The sequence below is a fragment of the Pseudophryne corroboree genome, chromosome 4, assembly GCF_028390025.1.
Source record: "Pseudophryne corroboree isolate aPseCor3 chromosome 4, aPseCor3.hap2, whole genome shotgun sequence".
NCBI classification, from domain to species: domain Eukaryota; kingdom Metazoa; phylum Chordata; class Amphibia; order Anura; family Myobatrachidae; genus Pseudophryne; species Pseudophryne corroboree.
Window position 1 is genome coordinate 666,087,383 of NC_086447.1, and position 13,670 is coordinate 666,101,052.

The 13,670-nt window shown below is 48.8% G+C and overlaps 1 long non-coding RNA gene across 1 annotated transcript in view; it reads left to right on the forward strand.

Annotated features, from left to right (window-relative positions):
- Positions 1-13,442, forward strand: part of LOC134911683 (uncharacterized) — a 325,180-nt gene extending 311,738 nt beyond the window's left edge. Inside the window, exons 5-6 of the long non-coding RNA XR_010176763.1 lie at positions 12,647-12,827; positions 12,963-13,442. This is a non-coding gene — a long non-coding RNA (uncharacterized LOC134911683). The remainder of the gene's footprint in view (positions 1-12,646; positions 12,828-12,962) is intronic.
- The last annotated feature ends 228 nt before the right edge of the window (positions 13,443-13,670 follow it).

Here is a 13,670-nt window from a genome sequence, read left to right on the forward strand (position 1 = left end):
ACAGTATACTGGACCTGGTGGACACTGTCAGCAAACTGCTAAACTAGTCTAAAAAAAAGGCACCACAGGTATACAATGTAGATGGATGGATAGTATACTTTATGGATGACGAGTGACGACACAGAGGTAGGTACACAGCACGCAGTGTCCTACCGTACTGCTATATACAGTATGCTGTACCGGGTGGACACTGTCAGCAAACTGCTAAACTAGTCTAAAAAAAAGGCACCACAGGTATACAATGTAGATGGATGGATTGTATACTTTATGGATGACGAGTGACGACACAGAGGTAGGTACACAGTACGCAGTGGCCTGCCGTACTGCTATATACAGTATACTGGACCTGGTGGACACTGTCAGCAAACTGCTAAACTAGTCTAAGAAAAAGGCACCACATGTATACATTGTAGATGGATGGATAGTATACTTTATGGATGACGAGTGACGACACAGAGGTAGGTACACAGCATGCAGTGGCCTACCGTACTGCTATATACAGTATACTGGACCTGGTGGACACTGTCAGCAAACTGCTAAACTAGTCTAAAAAAAAGGCACCACAGGTATACAATGTAGATGGATGGATACTAGTATACTTTATGGATGACGAGTGACGACACAGAGGTAGGTACACAGCAGTGGCCTACTGTACTGCTATATACAGTATACTGGACCTGGTGGACACTGTCAGCAAACTGCTAAACTAGTCAAAAAAAAAGGCACCACAGGTATACAATGTAGATGGATGGATAGTATACTTTATGGATGACGAGTGACGACACAGAGGTAGGTACACAGCACGCAGTGGCCTACCGTACTGCTATATACAGTATACTGGACCTGGTGGACACTGTCAGCAAACTGCTAAACTAGTCTAAAAAAAAGGCACCACAGGTATACAATGTAGATGGATGGATAGTATACTTTATGGATGACGAGTGACGACACAGAGGTAGGTACACAGCACGCAGTGGCCTACCGTACTGCTATATACAGTATACTGGACCTGGTGGACACTGTCAGCAAACTGCTAAACTAAAATGCACCACAGGTATAGGAATGTAGATGGATAGTATACTTAATGGATGACGACACAGAGGTAGGTACAGCAGTGCACTCTGCACTGTACTCCTCCTATATATAATATTAATTATACTGGTGGTCCCCAGTCCCCACAATAAAGCAGCACACTGTGAGCACAGATATGGAGTATTTTTCAGGCAGACAAACGTATACTGGTGGTCACTGTCAGCAAAACTCTGCACTGTACTCCTGCTATAGCTGCTCCCCAGTCCCCACAATTAAGCAGTGTGAGCACTCAGCACAAATATATCATGCAGCACACTGAGCACAGATATGGTATGGAGCGTTTTTTTCAGGCAGAGAACGGATAAAAAAAACTAAACTCTGCACTGTACTCCTCCTAACAGCTGCTCCCCAATCCTCCCCACAATTATAGTAATAAACAAGCACAAGCAATCAAATCAACTGTCTTCTGACTTCTACTAAACGGAGAGGACGCCAGCCACGTCCTCTCACTATCATCGCCAATGCACGTGTGAAAATGGCGGCGACGCGTGGCTGCTTATAGAATCCGAATCTCGCGAGAATCCGACAGCGGGATGATGACGTTCGGGCGCGCTCGGGTTAGCCGAGCAAGGCGGGAGGATCCGAGTCTGCTCGGACCCGTGTAAAAAAGGTAAAGCTCGGGTGGGTTCGGTTTCTCAGAAACCGAACCCGCTCATCACTAAATATTAGTGGACAGGATGTTCTAAGCGGAAAAATGCGGCAAACCCCCTGTTTACCGCATTCTCCTGATGTACTATCCCACGGCCGGCAGGTGAGCGCTGTGGCACGGTTCGCCAGCTTTTGCTGGCGATACCCCATATACAGGGCCGTTTCTAGCCAATTTGGCTCCCAGTGCGAGATTTAAAAATGCGCCCCCCCCCCCCCTCCCATTCACATAAAAAAAAATGCGCCCCCCCATAGATATAGAGAGTAAAAGCATGCGCGCGCCTTCGGCGCGCGTGCTCCCGGCAAGGGGGCGTGGGCCCGTTAAAATGGGCGTGGTTTTGTTAAGATGGGCGTGGCCTCATCTGATCTCATCATCACTGCCACCACAGGATAAAAAAAAAGAAAAGTCCTCATTTTACACATTACAGCAGGCACGCGACCCCATTTTACACAGCACGGCAGGCAAGTGTCCCCATTTTACACAGCACGGTAGGCAAGTGTCCCCATTTTACACAGCACGGCAGGCAAGTGTCCCCATTTTACACAGCACGGTAGGCAAGTGTCCCCATTTTACACAGCACGGCAGGCAAGTGTCCCCATTTTACACAGCACGGCAGGCAAGTGTCCCCATTTTACACATTGCGGCAGGAAAGTGTCTCCATTTTACACATTGCGGCAGGCACGTGCCCCCATTTTACACATTGCGGCAGGAAAGCGCGTGCTCCCGGCAAGGGGGCGTGGTCTCGTTAAAATGGGCATGGTTTTGTTAAGATGGGCGTGGCCTTATCTGATCTCATCATCACGGCCACCACAGGATAAAAAAAGAAAAGTCCTCATTTTACACATTACAGCAGGCACGCGACCCCATTTTACACAGCACGGCAGGCAAGTGTCCCCATTTTACATAGCACGGTAGGCAAGTGTCCCCATTTTACACAGCACGGCAGGCAAGTGTCCCCATTTTACACATTGCGGCAGGAAAGTGTCTTCATTTTACACATTGCGGCAGGCACGTGCCCCCATTTGACACATTGCGGCAGGAAAGCGCGTGCTCCCGGCAAGGGGCGTGGCCTCGTTAAAAATGGGCGTGGTTTTGATAAGATGGGCGTGGCCTCATCTGATCTCATCATCACGGCCACCACAGGATAAAAAAAGAAAAGTCCTCATTTTACACATTACAGCAGGCACGCGACCCCATTTTACACAGCACGGCAGGCAAGTGTCCCCATTTTACACAGCATGGTAGGCAAGTGTCCCCATTTTACACAGCACGGCAGGCAAGTGTCCCCATTTTACACAGCACGGTAGGCAAGTTTCCCCATTTTATACATTGCGGCAGGAAAGTGTCTCCATTTTACACTTTGCGGCAGGCACGTGCCCCCATTTGACACATTGCGGCAGGAAAGTGAGTGCTCCCGGCAAGGGGGCGTGGCCTCGTTAAAAATGGGCGTGGTTTTGTTAAGATGGGCGTGGTCTCATCTGATCTCATCATCACGGCCACCACAGGATAAAAAAAGAAAAGTCCTCATTTTACACATTACAGCAGGCACGCGACCCCATTTTACACAGCACGGCAGGCAAGTGTCCCCATTTTACACAGCATGGTAGGCAAGTGTCCCCATTTTACACAGCACGGCAGGCAAGTGTCCCCATTTTACACAGCACGGTAGGCAAGTTTCCCCATTTTATACATTGCGGCAGGAAAGTGTCTCCATTTTACACATTGCGGCAGGCACGTGCCCCCATTTTACACATTGCGGCAGGAAAGTGTCCCCATTTTACTCATTGTGGCAGGCACGTGCCTCCATTTTACACAGTACAACAGGCAAGTGTCCCCATTTTACACATTGTGGCAGGAAAGTGTCCACATTTTACACATTGTGGCAGGCATGTGCCCCCATTTTACACATTGAGGCAGGAAAGTGTCCCCATTTTACACATTGTGGCAGGCACATGCCCCCATTTTACACATTGCGGCAGGCACGTGCCCCCATTTTACACATTGCGGCAGGCATGTGCCCCCATTTTACACATTACGGCAGACAGGTGTCCCCATTTTACATATTACGGCAGACTGCATCCCCATTTTACACATTCCGGCAGGGAAGAGTCCCCATTTTACACATTCCGGCAGACAGGTGTCCCCATTTTACACAGTATGGCAGGTGGTGGTGGTGAGGGGGGAGGGAGGGAGGGAGAGAGAGAGAGAGGGAGAGGGGCTAACTTACATTTGAAGCGGTTCTTCACGCTCTTCAGCCGCCTCTCCCTTGTCTGCGTGGCGCCGCGGCTTGGCTCCCCTTCTCCCTTATCCCTCCTCCCGAGTGCCCAGCTTGGGGGGCGGGGTTTCGCAGAATGACGCGATTGCGTTGTGACGTCACGACGCATTCGCGTCATTCCGTGAAACCTCGCTCCCCGAGCTGGGCACTCGGGAGGAGAGGGGAGGGGGGATTGAAAGTCCTCAAGAAGTGCCGCGGCGGGAGCCCCATGCGGTTGCACGGCTCGCCCGCCGCAAGAAACGGCACTGCCCATATAAGCCTATGGGCTTCTCTCCGCAGCGCTGTGTGAGGGATCTGATAGGATCCCTCCCAGCATGCCTTGCAGCCACACCCATCACCCTGCGCATGCGCAGACTGACTCCCGGGGCCGAATCCCAGAAGTCAGGCTGACGCTGTGTATCGCGGAGGACAGCTCTTATCGGAAGAGCTGTCCTCCGCAATGCTGATCACATATATAAGTACATATGCAATTAGCATCGTGGCGCAGGGCGGCGCTGTACATTAGTACATCCCACCCAGTATGAGTTATCCAGCTGTGCTTCTCTCCTCCATTCACTTGATGAGACCAGAGCTGGCCCGACCCATACACCGACTACGCGGCTGAGTAAGGCACCACAGGTAGGAGGGTGCCAGGTCACAATACAGAAAGACAGCGCCAGCGGCTTTTCAAATGCGCCGGCTTCAGCCAAATAAGACATGGGTGTCTCCGCTCCCTTCTCTAGTGTTTCAACCCATGCAGTGGGGCCCACCGGGGGTTTCCCTGTACCCCTGTGGGTCAGTCCAACCCTGCCCACGAATCATGTGCCTTATGTCTCTATTGAAAAAAATGGGGAGGCACCAATGATCTCTCTAGCACAGGCAGGGCTAGCGACTGGGGGGTCAAAGAGGACACCTGTACCAGGCCCCAAGGATCACAGGGGCCCCAAGAATACACCACTTAGTGCCCGGCAGGGATGTGTCCAAATAGGGCAGCGAGATGTAGGCAGTGTGGCCACAGCCTCAGAGTGACAGGAGACCCTGACACACAGTGACAGAGCTGACTCTTCCGGGTCCAGCTCTGTTGCAGGCAGTTACGGGACATGCCAACAGCTCTGCTGGCCAGGATTCTTTTGCCCTGCGCTGGCCTCTTCTGTGCAGTGTTCGGGTCTGGGTACTGGGAAGTGCAGCGCTGGTGAGTCTCTCCCCGGGGTAAGAGTGAATCGGTGAGGGGATTCAGGGCTTTGGGAGGAGGAAGCTGGTAATGCAGCATGGAATTATTGGGGAGAGAGAGACTGTGGTGTGTGTGGTGGAGAAAAGAGAGATATACAAATTTATATATTTGTATAAATATATATATATATATATATATATATATATATATAAATATATTTTATTTATTTATTAGCAGTCTCTTATATAGCTCAGCAAATTCAAATATTTTATATATATATATATATATATATATATATATAATCTGAGGGGGGCCCCAAAGATATCACTGTATGGGACCCCAAAATTTCTGTTGCCGGCCCTGGACACAGGGCACCAAAAAGTCTATTTACGGCTCAGCAGAAGAGTATAATACTAAATAAGATTAGAAAAATGTAATTATTTTCATTTGTATGTGTGTGTATAGTGAATGTGGTTATGTGGAACTCTATTTCTATGAGACTGCCAGGGCCGGACTGGCCATCTGGCACTTCTGGCAAATGCCAGAAGGGCCGACGGCTACGTGGGCCAGTCCAGCGCTGACTGTGACGCGCTGCCGCTCAGTCCGGCGGCAGCGTGTCTCAGCTGTCAGGAGAGGAGAGCGCCCGCCAGTGCGGCTGTTTCTGGTGCGGCAGCGTATAGCGGACTTCAAACCAGCCGCCGGTTCGTGAGCCAATCAGCTATACGCCGCCGCGCCAGACACAGCCGCGCTGGCGGACGCTACCTCTCCTGACTCACCCGTCCCTCACAGCCTGAGCCCGGAGGAGGAGCAGCAGCAGCAGCAGTGCAGCAGCGGTAGGCAGCTGCAGCACTGGCTGCTGTGGGGGCAATTGTATACCTGGCACTGTGGGGGCAATTGGCTGGCACTGTGGGGCATTTGCATACCTGGCACTGTGGGAGCAATTGTTTACCTGGCACTGTGGGGGCATTTGTATACCTGGCACTGTGGGGGCATTTGTGGATCTGGCACTGTGGGGGCATTTGTGGATCTGGCACTGTGGGGGCATTTGTATACCTGGCACTGTGGGGGCATTTGTGGATCTGGCACTGTGGGGGCATTTGTGGATCTGGCACTGTGGGGGCATTTGTATACCTGGCACTGTGGGGCATTTGTGGATCTGGCACTGTGGGGGCATTTGTGGATCTGGCACTGTGGGGGCATTTGTATACCTGGCACTGTGGGGGCATTTGTGGATCTGGCACTGTGGGGGCATTTGTGGATCTGGCACTGTGGGGGCATTTGTATACCTGGCACTGTGGGGCATTTGTATACCTGGCACTGTGGGGGCATTTGTATACCTTGCACTGTGGGGGCAATTGTGGATCTGGCACTGCACTATTGGGGGCATATAATGTAAATTTCGGCTCATACCGGATGCTATAATGTGAATTTTGGCTCATACTGTGTGGTATAATGTGAAAGAGGCACCAGTACTAGATAGTATAAGGGGTCCTACTATTGTGGTGCATAATGCGTATAAGGGGTGTATGGTGTGGTAAACTACACTGAAGGCGACGCCCCCTTTGAGTGACCACGCCCCCTTTTCCAGAGCGCGCATGCTTTCGGCACGCGCTTAATTACAAACGTCACATTTCCATACCCCCACTTAAAAATTTCCACTTCAACCACTGGTTGTGTGTATTTTAATAGAGAATGATGTACGCTTGTATGTTGTTAGAATATTAATTATATTTGTAAGAGCATAGACTAATAAGTGGAAGGAGTCAGGAATAGTAAGGGGAGGAGTCACAGAGGTGGGCCTGTGTGCTTCAAAAATGCCAGGGCCTATTTTTAGTCCTAGTCCGGCCCTGGAGACTGCTAAATGTACAGTGGCATTTTCTTGCTATTTTGTATGAACCTGTGGCTCTGTTTATATATTTCTACAAGTATTTTAAAGCTGTACCTCTTAAATTGACAGCTACAGTATTTAGTAGTGTAATTTTGGTCTACATTACCTTATGCATGGTCCTACAAACTGGTCTTCTGTGTTACTGCTCATACCATTGTCATGTTTTCCATTATCTATGCATATAACTGACATGCAGAGGCAGAACTCTGGGAGGCAACGGAGTCATCTGCCGCCGGGCTCCTGCTCTGAAGGGGGGCACCTCTCTTTCCATTCTGTGACACCATTGAATTAAGTTAATTGATAGCTGTCACTGTCTTTTCAGTGGCCGACTTCCTCACTGGTCCCTGCACCTTACAAATCACACCCTTTTTATTATACTGTAGATACACATTTTACAAGTGTCATACCCAGGATTAGAAACCACAACCTATTACACTGGAAGCAGACACCTTACTGATGAAGCGGTTTGCTCCTGTATAGAAAATATGAGAATTTTAACTATATGAAGATACTTCTTTGACAATTACACGTAACTTCATATAGTTAGAATTCTCATGCTTCCTCTACAGGAGCAAATAACTCCATCAGTAATGTGTCTGCTGTTAGTGTAACAGGTCATGGGTTCTAATCCTGGGTATGACTGCTAAGAAATGTGTGATTTAAAATAAAAGACAATTAAATGTATAAATACAGTATATACATTTTTTTCAGAACACTCCATACACACACACACACACACACACACGCACACGCACACGCACACACATATTTATCTTAATATAGGAAATATGGGGGCACCGATATTTTTCTTGCCTCCGGGCAACTGGGACGAACTTACGCCACTGCTGACATGGACAGATGAAGTCAGTTTACAGTACTTCAAACAAATATTGCAATATGGATCTAGTTATATGTGTTGCAATCCACTTACAGACACAATAAGGATCCTCTATGAACATGTACTATTAAGGAGACAATGTGCAAATGCTATTAATTCATTTGAGAGTCGTGACTGATTCTATGTTTGGGAAAATGCATGTGCCAGCACAATCTTTTCTAATTCATAATCATAATTTTACAAGTACTCTACAGAGATAGTGACTATGTGCTGGCCAAATATTTGAAAGAGAGGCCTTTTTATGCCATCTCATATTTAAAATATGGTCGGTATGCGTGACCAGTGGACAGGATGCCAGCGGTTACAATATTGATGCCAGCATCCCGATGGTCATAATCCTGACAGGGGCAAGGTAAATATTCTTCCACCCCCCTAACCCTCCCTTACCTCAGCCTAACCCTAATCTTTCACGCTTAGTGCCTAACCCTAACCTCCCCCCTTACTGACTAACCCCACCGGGTGGGCCCTAAACCTAACTACCCCTCTACTCTCGCAGCCAAATCCTGTTGATCTGTACGGGGTTCCGGCGTCAGTGTTCTGATAGGTGTTGGGATTCTTATGTAAGAAAAATAAATCCAAAATGCCATAGTGTGACAAATAAAATATAGATGAACCCATTGTCCCAATTCCCTTGGTTCATCATTTGTGAAGTTCCCTCTCTATTCACTATGATAGAGAGTATGAGGTGGGGTCATATGATTCAAAATATATCTGGCTGAGCACTATGGGCTCTCTTTGTCCTGTGCGTGTGGGAGTGTTGCAAGGATGTGAATTGTATATACTGTCAAGTTCCAAGAGAACCCAGTGAATGCAATGGGGAGTTGACGAGAAACTGAATGTGTGTGAGCAATAAATGATAGTAGTGCAGAATGTATACTATGTAAACAAATGTGACTCGACACTGACTGCAAATAGATCAACGAGATGTTATTGACTTCAGTACTTTGTAGGGCCATCACGTACAGTGATTACTGTAGACACCCTTCCTGGACAACACCAAGTGGTATGTTTTGCCATTCCACCTTAAGTACAGTGACCACTGCGACACTGAAGAAGGTTGAGTTGGTCTAGAAAGCACCCGTCGCTCCAATTCATTCCAGAGGTTCTCAGTGGGGTTAAGTTCTGTACTGTGAGCTGACAAGTCCATCCGGGTTACCGAATTCTCTGTATACCAGTCTAGCGTTGCCCTGTAAACATGACATTGCGCCGCCTATGATGATCCCCTTTTCAAACTTGGTTAGCTCCATCCGACAAGCCATTTCATTAGCAAATGATCTTCTAATCAGTGACCCTTGACCCGGTTTATACCTTTACCAACATGTGTCTGCAGAAGGAGCACACCATTTTGCTTGCACGCAGGGAGGGAGGCGTCCAATCACTTTTGTCTACATAGTGTAGTACACCTTATCACTAGGGGAATCATGATTTGATTAACTGATATGAGAGACTGCAACCAAGGGCACTATTTCTTAGAATCAAAAAGGTGACAGCCAGGACTTTATTAATCCATGCCTGGGCCCCTAGGCTTTCAGATATTTCAGGCCCCCTTAGTGTCCATCTCCATGTCATATTCAGCCCCGGAATCTGATACTTTATGGAGTTTGGACTCAGTAAGCAACACTATCTATAGATGGCATGAAGCCTATGGACTTCGTTCTGTACTGCGCACCGAGAGGGACCCAATAAAATACCTCCCATGATCCCCTGTGGCATACGCATGTGCTGGCCAATGACTGCGTACATGCAGAAATACTTTGGTTCAGAAGCCAGGAAATCCTATTATCGCAAAGGACAGCACTTTTTAGGTGAGCTGTGTGTTGTGATTTTAATCGCAATTCTACAAACATGCTGGTGATAAGTGGCAGGATGTATCACATCCAAAATGCAATGATTGATACATCCTGCCCAAAGTGACAGACCTGAAATAGAAAACATTGTATGTCTTAGACCTCTCACACATCTGTATGTAAAAAAAAAAAAGAACTGTGTTGTGTTAGGAACAGCAGGTCACTGTGTTGTGTTAGGACCAGTGGTGGGATTCGGCCGGTTCACACCATTTCCACAGAACTTATACCTAATGTTAGGCATGGGTCTGAGAACTATTTGCTAATGAGCACCGCCCGCACATACACCTGCTAGCACAGACCAGCCACCGCAACAAGGCCGAGCATCTCTGTGTATCACTGCAGAGTTCCTCCATGCCCGGCCCTGGCCTGCTGTCTCCTCCTCTCCCTAGTGTCCTGACATGTGCAGTGAGCATGTCAAGATGCTGAGAGAGGGTGGGCTGGGTGCGGAGGAACTCTGCAGTGCTACAGAGAGACACTCTGCCCTGTTGCAGTCTGTGCTGGCGGGCTGGGTGTGACTGCGGGTGGCAGCTCAGGCTAAGCTTTTTCCCCCTCTGCTAGTCCCACTTCACTGCAAAGGGGATACTAGGAGGCCATTGGTGCCTGGACACATGATAGCAGATACTGGGGGGACTACTGGATACCTGATGGGAGATGCTGGGGGAACTGGACATATGATGGGAGATGCTGGGGGAACTGGACATATGATGGGGGATGCTGGGGGAACTGGACATATGATGGGAGAGATGCTGGGGGAACTGGACATATGATGGGGGATGTTGGGGGAACTGGACATATGATGGGGGATGCTGGGGGAACTGGACATATGATGGGGGATGTTGGGGGAACTGGACATATGATGGGGGATGCTGGGGGAACTGGACATATGATGGGAGAGATGCTGGGGGAACTGGACATATGGTGGGGGATGCTGGGGGAACTGGACATATGATGGGGGATGTTGTGGGAACTGGACATATGATGGGAGATGCTGGGGGAACTGGACATATGATGGGGGATGCTGGGGGAACTGGACATATGATGGGGGATGCTGGGGGAACTGGACATATGATGGGAGAGATGCTGGGGGAACTGGACATATGATGGGGGATGCTGGGGGAACTGGACATATGATGGGAGATGCTGGGGGAACTGGACATATGATGGGAGATGCTGGGGGAACTGGACATATGATGGGGGATGCTGGGGGAACTGGACATATGATGGGGGATGCTGGGGGAACTGGACATATGATGGGGGATGCTGGGGGAACTGGACATATGATGGGGGATGCTGGGGGAACTGGACATATGATGGGAGAGATGCTGGGGGAACTGGACATATGATGGGGGATGCTGGGGGAACTGGACATATGATGGGGGATGCTGGGGGAACTGGACATATGATGGGGGATGCCGGGGGAACTGGACATATGATGGGGGATGCTGGGGGAACTGGACATATGATGGGGGATGCTGGGGGAACTGGACATATGATGGGGGATGCTGGGGGAACTGGACATATGATGGGGGATGCTGGGGGAACTGGACATATGATGGGAGATGCTGGGGGAACTGGACATATGATGGTAGATGCTGGGGGAACTGGACATATGATGGGAGATGCTGGGGGAACTGGACATATGATGGGAGAGATGCTGGGGGAACTGGACATATGATGGGAGATGCTGGAGGAACTGGACATATGATGGGGGATGCTGGGGGAACTGGACATATGATGGGAGATGCTGGGGGAACTGGACATATGATGGGAGAGATGCTGGGGGAACTGGACATATGATGGGAGATGCTGGGGGAACTGGACATATGATGGGAGATGCTGGGGGAACTGGACATATGATGGGGGATGCTGGGGGAACTGGACATACGATGGGGGATGTTGGGGTTACTGGACATATGATGGGAGAGATGCTGGGGGAACTGGACATATGATGGGAGATGCTGGGGGAACTGGACATATGATGGGGATGCTGGGGGAACTGGACATATGATGGGAGAGATGCTGGGGGAACTGGACATATGATGGGAGATGCTGGGGGAACTGGACATATGATGGGGGATGCTGGGGGAACTGGACATATGATGGGGGATGCTGGGGGAACTGGACATATGATGGGAGAGATGCTGGGGGAACTGGACATATGATGGGAGATGCTGGGGGAACTGGACATATGATGGGAGATGCTGGGAGAACTGGACATATGGGGGATGCTGGGGGAACTGGACATATGATGGGGATGCTGGGGGAACTGGACATATGATGGGGATGCTGGGGGAACTGGACATATGATGGGGGATGCTGGGGGAACTGGACATATGATGGGAGATGCTGGGAGAACTGTACACATGATGGGGGATTCTGGGGGAACTGGACATATGATGAGGGATACTGGGGAGTGGCTGGCCTGAAGAAGTTGGAGCATCGTTCGTGATGTTGTAACTAAGCTGTTGTGCGTATAACGGGTGGTCTTCTGTATGCCGAATGTCGGGATCCCGGCGCACAGTATACCGGCGCCGGAATCCCGACACCTGGCATACCGACAACTATTCTCCCTCGTGGGGGTCCGCGACCCCCCCTGGAGGGAGCGCAGCGTGGCGAGCACAGCGAGCCCGCAAGGGGCTGCATTGCGCTCGCCACGCTGTCGGTATGCCGGCGGTTGGGCTCCCGGCGCCGGTATGCTGGTCGCCGGGAGCCCGAGCGCCGGCATACCGTACTACACCCCGTATAACTGCACAGAATGTTACAAGAAAGGAGGAAAGTTGTAAGTATATTTTTTTACTTTATTTTGACTTTTATTTTAACAGTAATTTTTGTCTACTTTTTATTCTATAGAACCTGTTGTTAATTTATTTGAATCCCACCACTGCTAAGGACCCTTTTTGTCTCTCTGCTGTTGCTTTTCACCATTGGCAATTCTATTCTGTACACACTGGTCATCAGATATGAAAGGAATGAACCAGCACTCCATTGACAATTTATATTGGTCTTTCAGAGGACGTAAAGGACATTTTAGGTAAACTTTGATACCATTATTAGGTCTCCAATTCACTGGAATTTTTATGTACTTGCCTATAAAGTCTGATAGATGGCTTAAACAAGACAGGAAAAATAATTTGTGTCATAATCCACTGTTCATTTTACTTCTCAGATAAGGACTGAAGTGTTAGAAGCTGTGCAGGAGCTGTAGCTTTTCCGAGAGCTGATTTCTGAAGAGAGGACTAGCCGACAAACTTACAGTATTCAGTGTTGGCCAGATTCTGAGTTATATGCAGTTCCAACTACTGTACGAACAAATCTGTTGTTTTTTTTTAGCAAACTGCTGGTGTTGGGGCCTGCATACCCAACTTAGAGCAATTATGGCAATATCTCCCTCATCTCCACCTATTACTGAGTGGGTGTAAAAGGAGGCAATGGTTTTTGAAACAAAACAAATAAAACAAAAAAATTCTGTCTTTACCACCTACTATAGCAATAAAAAATGAAATATGCCCAACCTCCGGTTTACCAATATTGTACACAGAAAGACATTTGCTATTGGTGCTAAAAATAATATACTGCAAATCTGTGTGTATTGTACTGTATGTAGCCAATAAAACAACAGGGATTTGGTCATATTTCGATCAAAACATTTAAACTTGCAGTACAATCGTCATGGCACCCCAATAGTCCATAATCTAGCATATATGCTCAGCACACCATTACGTTGCAGATAAATGTACTCACCTCCTAGCTACAGAGGTAAAGGGCCATTTGTACCCCGGATAAGCTTGCCCTGGGCATGAAAAGACTGTGTGGTGGACTACTCCGAGGTGATTGTATGTAGAGATCCATCCACCTTCAGTTAGATCTTCTTCAC